The sequence below is a fragment of the Arachis hypogaea genome, chromosome 13 (assembly GCF_003086295.3).
Source record: "Arachis hypogaea cultivar Tifrunner chromosome 13, arahy.Tifrunner.gnm2.J5K5, whole genome shotgun sequence".
Classification (NCBI taxonomy): Eukaryota; Viridiplantae; Streptophyta; class Magnoliopsida; order Fabales; family Fabaceae; genus Arachis; species Arachis hypogaea.
In genome coordinates, this window is record NC_092048.1 from 46,547,820 (window position 1) to 46,553,055 (window position 5,236).

Below are 5,236 nucleotides of genomic sequence, written 5' to 3' on the forward strand. Positions count from 1 at the left end.
CAAACATTAACTTAAACTTACTCTGGTATGAAACCCAATTGAATATCATGGTTTATGGGATTGGGCCTGAAGGATTGATGAGTCTGGAATTTCAATTTGTTGAGTCATGTGTCATTACTTGATTATCACTAAGTTGGCTCAATGAATGTTACAGAATTTGGATCAGCAGCCTCATCAAGATTATGGATCATAAACCCAAAGCAAAAGGAAAGCAGGGAGAGGCCTCAAAGCCCAAGAAACACAACAGAAGCTCAATGAAGAAAGTGTATAAATAGGATAGAATTTAAGTTAGAGAGGGACTTTTTTTTTACCTTTTCATTTTTGGGGAAGTTTTCATACTTTTGTAATTGAATTCAGAGCTATGACTCACTAAACCCCCTTTCATTGGGTTAGGGAGCTCTATTGTAATTCAATGAATCAATAATAGTTTTATCTTCTTCTTCAATCTTTTCTCTTGAATTTTGTTAGAAAGCTTCTCGATCTAATTCCATTGGGTAGTTGTCTTGGGAAAGAAACTACCCATAATTGGAATCCTTCGGAACCTTGGGAAAGGAATGGAGGGTTCATGCTAGAGAAGCTTTCTCACAGTGAATTGGATTGGGGTTTGGATGGATATTGTGACATGTAATCCTACCAAATTGTGGTTCATGAAACTGTGTGGTATAATCAGTGATCGAGCATCATCTCTTCTTATGAACATTTAAGCCAAGGGATTGGAAATTTGTTTGTTTTTAGAGAGAATTGGTGAGCCAAGGGATTGGGATCCAATCATATAAGATTGCCAAGCAAAAATTCAATGAACGCATTGGTTGAGGAAGAGATAAAAATGTTTTGATTCGGAGATCTCAATATCTCCTAAAACCCAATGAATTCCCCATCTCCGATTTCCACTTTCTCTTTACATTCTGCAATTCAATTCATGCAATCACCCCTATTCCCTTTTAATTTCAGCAATTTAGCTTCTCGCTCTTTAATTCATGCAATTTAAGATTCCGCAATTTCTTGCCATTTACGTTTCCCGCCAATTTTACATTCCGCAACTCTCATCTAATTCTTGATTCCGCTCAACTAGACACACTTCTAATCCGAATTGCTCATTCAACCAATCCTTGTGGGATTCGACCTCACTCTATTGTGAGTTTTTACTTGACGATAACCGGTGCACTTGCCGGTGAACACCAAACTTAGTTCCTTGCCATATGCAGCAATTTGGATCATATGCAGAAAACCTCATGTGCTTTTATTAAGAAAATAACTATGAACTAGAAATTAAACTATTGTTTAAGTAGTTTCCCTGATTGGTTGGAGCTAGTGACTAGTCATGCTGAGGTAGAAATGTGCTTTTAATGAAGTTTTTGGTGGAACACCAAACTTAGAATCTCACATTCACCCTTGAATTGTTTTGGTGTGCAACACCAAACTTAGCTCCTTGCAATACAGATAAATCTACTTAACTCTTTTATTGAAATAACTACAAAAGAAAAACTACCTTTGGTTGGGTTGCCTCCCAACAAACGCTCGTTTACTGTCATTAGCTTGACATGTTGTTCCTGACTTTCTTCCTCTTCCTCCAGTTTGTTAAGAGGAATGACTTCAAGTGGATAAAGGAGCTAGTTAGTGCCCCTTGTTGTGAATGCCTCTTTCCAGCAAGCTTTCCCTTGTGATTGGCTTGAGTGAACTTGCTTGTTGGCTCAGGAGTTGGATTGTTCTTCGACCTTCTCTTCTTCATGGATATGGTCCTTTGTTTCTCGGTCACAATCCTCATTTTGGTGCTTGTTTCTACTGCCTTCACATCCTTGATCTCAGAACTTGGTTGTTGTTGGACAGTTGGAGTATCCTGTTCATCAAAAGCTTCCTGAATTTGTGGTTCAATGAACCCTTCCTCTTTGCAACTCTCTGTTTCATTGGAGTGTGATCTCCCTTGATTGACTTTCTCCCTTTCTTGTTCTTCTGATTCCTCCCTTGGGTTTGCCATGGTATCACTAGAAGAATTGTGGGTAGGGATTTGCTTTGATAGATATCCAATTTGTGCTTCTAGCTTTTGAATGGCAGCACCTTGATTTTGTAAGTTGGATATCACTTCTTCCTTAAAGCTTTTCAAATCAGCCACATCTCTGCCCATAGTTGCAAGCATTCCTTCTATCCTGGTTAACTGATCATGAAGTGATTGGTTCGGATTGGGTTGATGAGGTTGATTATCTTGGCTGTGATATGGTGGCTGGGAGTATGTGTTTTGTGTGGGCTGATAGAGTCTTTGGTTGGAGTGTTGGTAGTGGTATGACTCTTGTGTGTAGTGGAATGAGTCTTGTGGATAGTGAAATGAATTGTATGAATTTGAGAAGGAATTTTGTGCTGAGAAATGCTCAAGTGATGAAGAATTTGGATATGTAAAACTAGGAGGTGAGGTTGGATAATTCAGAGGTGATGGCTCTTGATGAATGGGGTGTGAATAAGTGAAATCTCTTTGGTTTCGATCTTCCCAGCCACAACTTGAGTAGTGATCAAATTCACCAAAACATGGACCATTTTGTGGCTCTGGGAAGTACCCCGTTTCCTGTTCCTGATACTCCCACCCACCATGAGCATAATAACATGAATCATTCTGTGGTGGTGGAGAGTTTCTCATGAATTTTGATTGACCAAAAGATGATGGATACTCCTTTCTTTTTTGCAATGTGCTCAGTCTCAAACAATACTCATCCAAAGATAGTGGAAATTCCATAGTGAGGCAATATCACAAACAGCTAGTGGTTAGTATGCTAACAAGTGAATAAGCAAAGAAAACAAATTAAAATTTGCAGAAATTAGCAGTAATAAACTGAAACAAAAACTATTAACAAAAAGAAAAGAAAAATTGCTCAATCTAGTTAACTTCCAATTGGAGAATTGTCAATCGAAAACCAATCCCCGGCAACTTAGTGATAATCAAGTAATGACACATGACTCAACAAATTGAAATTCCAGACTCATCAATCCTTCAGGCCCAATCCCATAAACCATGATATTCAATTGGGTTTCATACCAGAGTTAGTTTAAGTTAATGTTTGTGCTCAAATGCTAACTTAAACTGCAATATTTTTGGCCCAGAAACCTTTTCCAAGAGTGGCGTTTAAGTTGCAGTTTAAGCTTAAACTGCAGCTTAAACGCCAGACACTTCCAGTGATGCCTTTTGTGGAAGCACGTTTAAGCTTCAGTTTAAGGTTAAACTGAAGCTTAAACGTGGAAATGGAAGAAGGCAGCCCTGGAGGGTAACGTAGTCGAACACGTTTAAGCTTCAGTTTAAGGTTAAACTGAAGCTTAAACGTGGAGATAGGAAAAGCAACCCTGGAGGTCGAACACGTTTAAGCTCCAGTTTAAGGTTAAACTGGAGCTTAAACGTGGAAATAGAGAAAGCCATCCTGGAGGTCGAACACGTTTAAGCTCCAGTTTAAGGTTAAACTGGAGCTTAAACGTGGAAGCGGAGAAAGGTAGCCCTGGAGGTCGAACACGTTTAAGCTCCAGTTTAAGGTTAAACTGGAGCTTAAACGTGGAAATGGAGAAAGCAACCCTGGAGGAGAAAACTTGGTCGAACACGTTTAAGCTCCAGTTTAAGGTTAAACTGGAGCTTAAACGTGGAAATGGCTCCCTGGTGCATTTCCCATTTCTGGCGTTTAACTTCCAGTTTAAGGTTAAACTGGAGGTTAAACGCCACTTTCACCCTTTCCTCAGCTTTCATGATTTTGGCCGTTTAAGTTCCAGTTTAAGCTTAAACTGGAACTTAAACTCCACATGTGATATTCAAGCTTCCTTTATTGATTTTTGTTGCTTCCTTGCCTAGCCTCTTCTTTCCTGAAATCATCCAAACAACTGCATCAAAGTCTTGCAAATTTTCATGAGAATCTTCCATTCATAGCATTCAAGTAATATAACTAAAAACTCATGAAATTTGCATAAAAATCATACTGTTTGGATGGTTCATTGCTTTGTTATTCATTTAACCATTCTTGGTTACTTTAAGCTCAAGAAAGTGCATAAAACAACTAAAACTAACAGAAAAATGCTAGTGAAACTCGCCTAAGATGCCTTGGAAGTTAACTAGATTGAGCATTTTTTTTTTGCTTTGTTCATTCAGTTCAAGTTACTTGTTTAATTTTAATTTCTGCACTCTGTTACATGCTTTCTTTCTTTATGCCTTTAAATTCAAGCAACTAACTCACTGACTCACTAACTATTTGAATTAATTCCTCAACTGCTCTAACCATACTCTTCCATTAACCAAGAGTATTTTACTTGTTTGTTGCCTGTGCTGTGTTCTTGTATGACAGGTAGGAGAGGAGAGACATCAACTCCTCCATATACCGAACCAGAGAGGACCCTTCATAGACTTAGAAGGGAAGCAAGAGGGAAGAGAGTACTGGGAGAAGAAGAATCTGAAGGAGAATCTGAGGACAATTTTGAGGAAGCTCTAGATCTCAACATGGAAAGAGAAGTTCATAACCATGGGAGAGCTGATGGAAACAATGCCATTCCCGAGAGGAGGGTTCTTGGTTCATACATAAACCCAACATCTGGGAATTGTGGTAGCAGCATTCAGAAACCACCCATTCAGGCCAACAATTTTGAGCTCAAACCACAGCTAATATCACTTGTGGAGAATCATTGTTCATTTGGTGGGAGTGCTAATGAAGACCCAAACCAACATCTCACAAAATTCCTGAGAATTTGCGACACTGTGAAGTCTAATGGAGTCCAGGAAGATGCCTATAAACTGCTTTCGTTCCCATTTTCACTTAGGGACAAGGCAGCTAAGTGGCTGGAATCATTCCCAAGGGGGAGCCTAACAACATGGGACGAGGTGGAAAGCAAGTTTCTGGCACGTTTCTACCCCCCACAAAAGGTCAATAGGCTTCGATCTGAGGTTCAGACTTTTAGACAACAAGATGGTGAAACTCTCTACGAGGCATGGGAGAGGTTCAAGGATTTGACAAGGAAATGCCCACCAGACATGTTCCATGACTGGGTGCAATTGCACATTTTCTATGATGGACTTTCTTATGAATCAAGGAAGGCTGTAGACCATTCATCAGGAGGTTCATTGAACAGGAAAAAGACTGTGGAAGAAGCCATTGAAGTGATTGAGACAGTGGCTGAGAATGAGTACTACTATGCATCAGAGAGACACAACACTAAGGGAGTCATGGAGCTGAACCATGTTGATACAATTCTAGCCCAAAACAAGGTGTTTGCCAAGCAACTA

General features: G+C 39.5%; 1 non-coding gene across 1 annotated transcript; it reads right to left on the reverse strand.

Annotated features, from left to right (window-relative positions):
• Positions 1-4,882: 4,882 nt before the first annotated feature.
• Positions 4,883-4,986, reverse strand: LOC112738777 (small nucleolar RNA R71). Its single transcript, XR_003169724.1, has one exon. It is a non-coding gene; the product is annotated as a small nucleolar RNA R71 (small nucleolar RNA).
• Between the last annotated feature and the right edge of the window lie 250 nt (positions 4,987-5,236).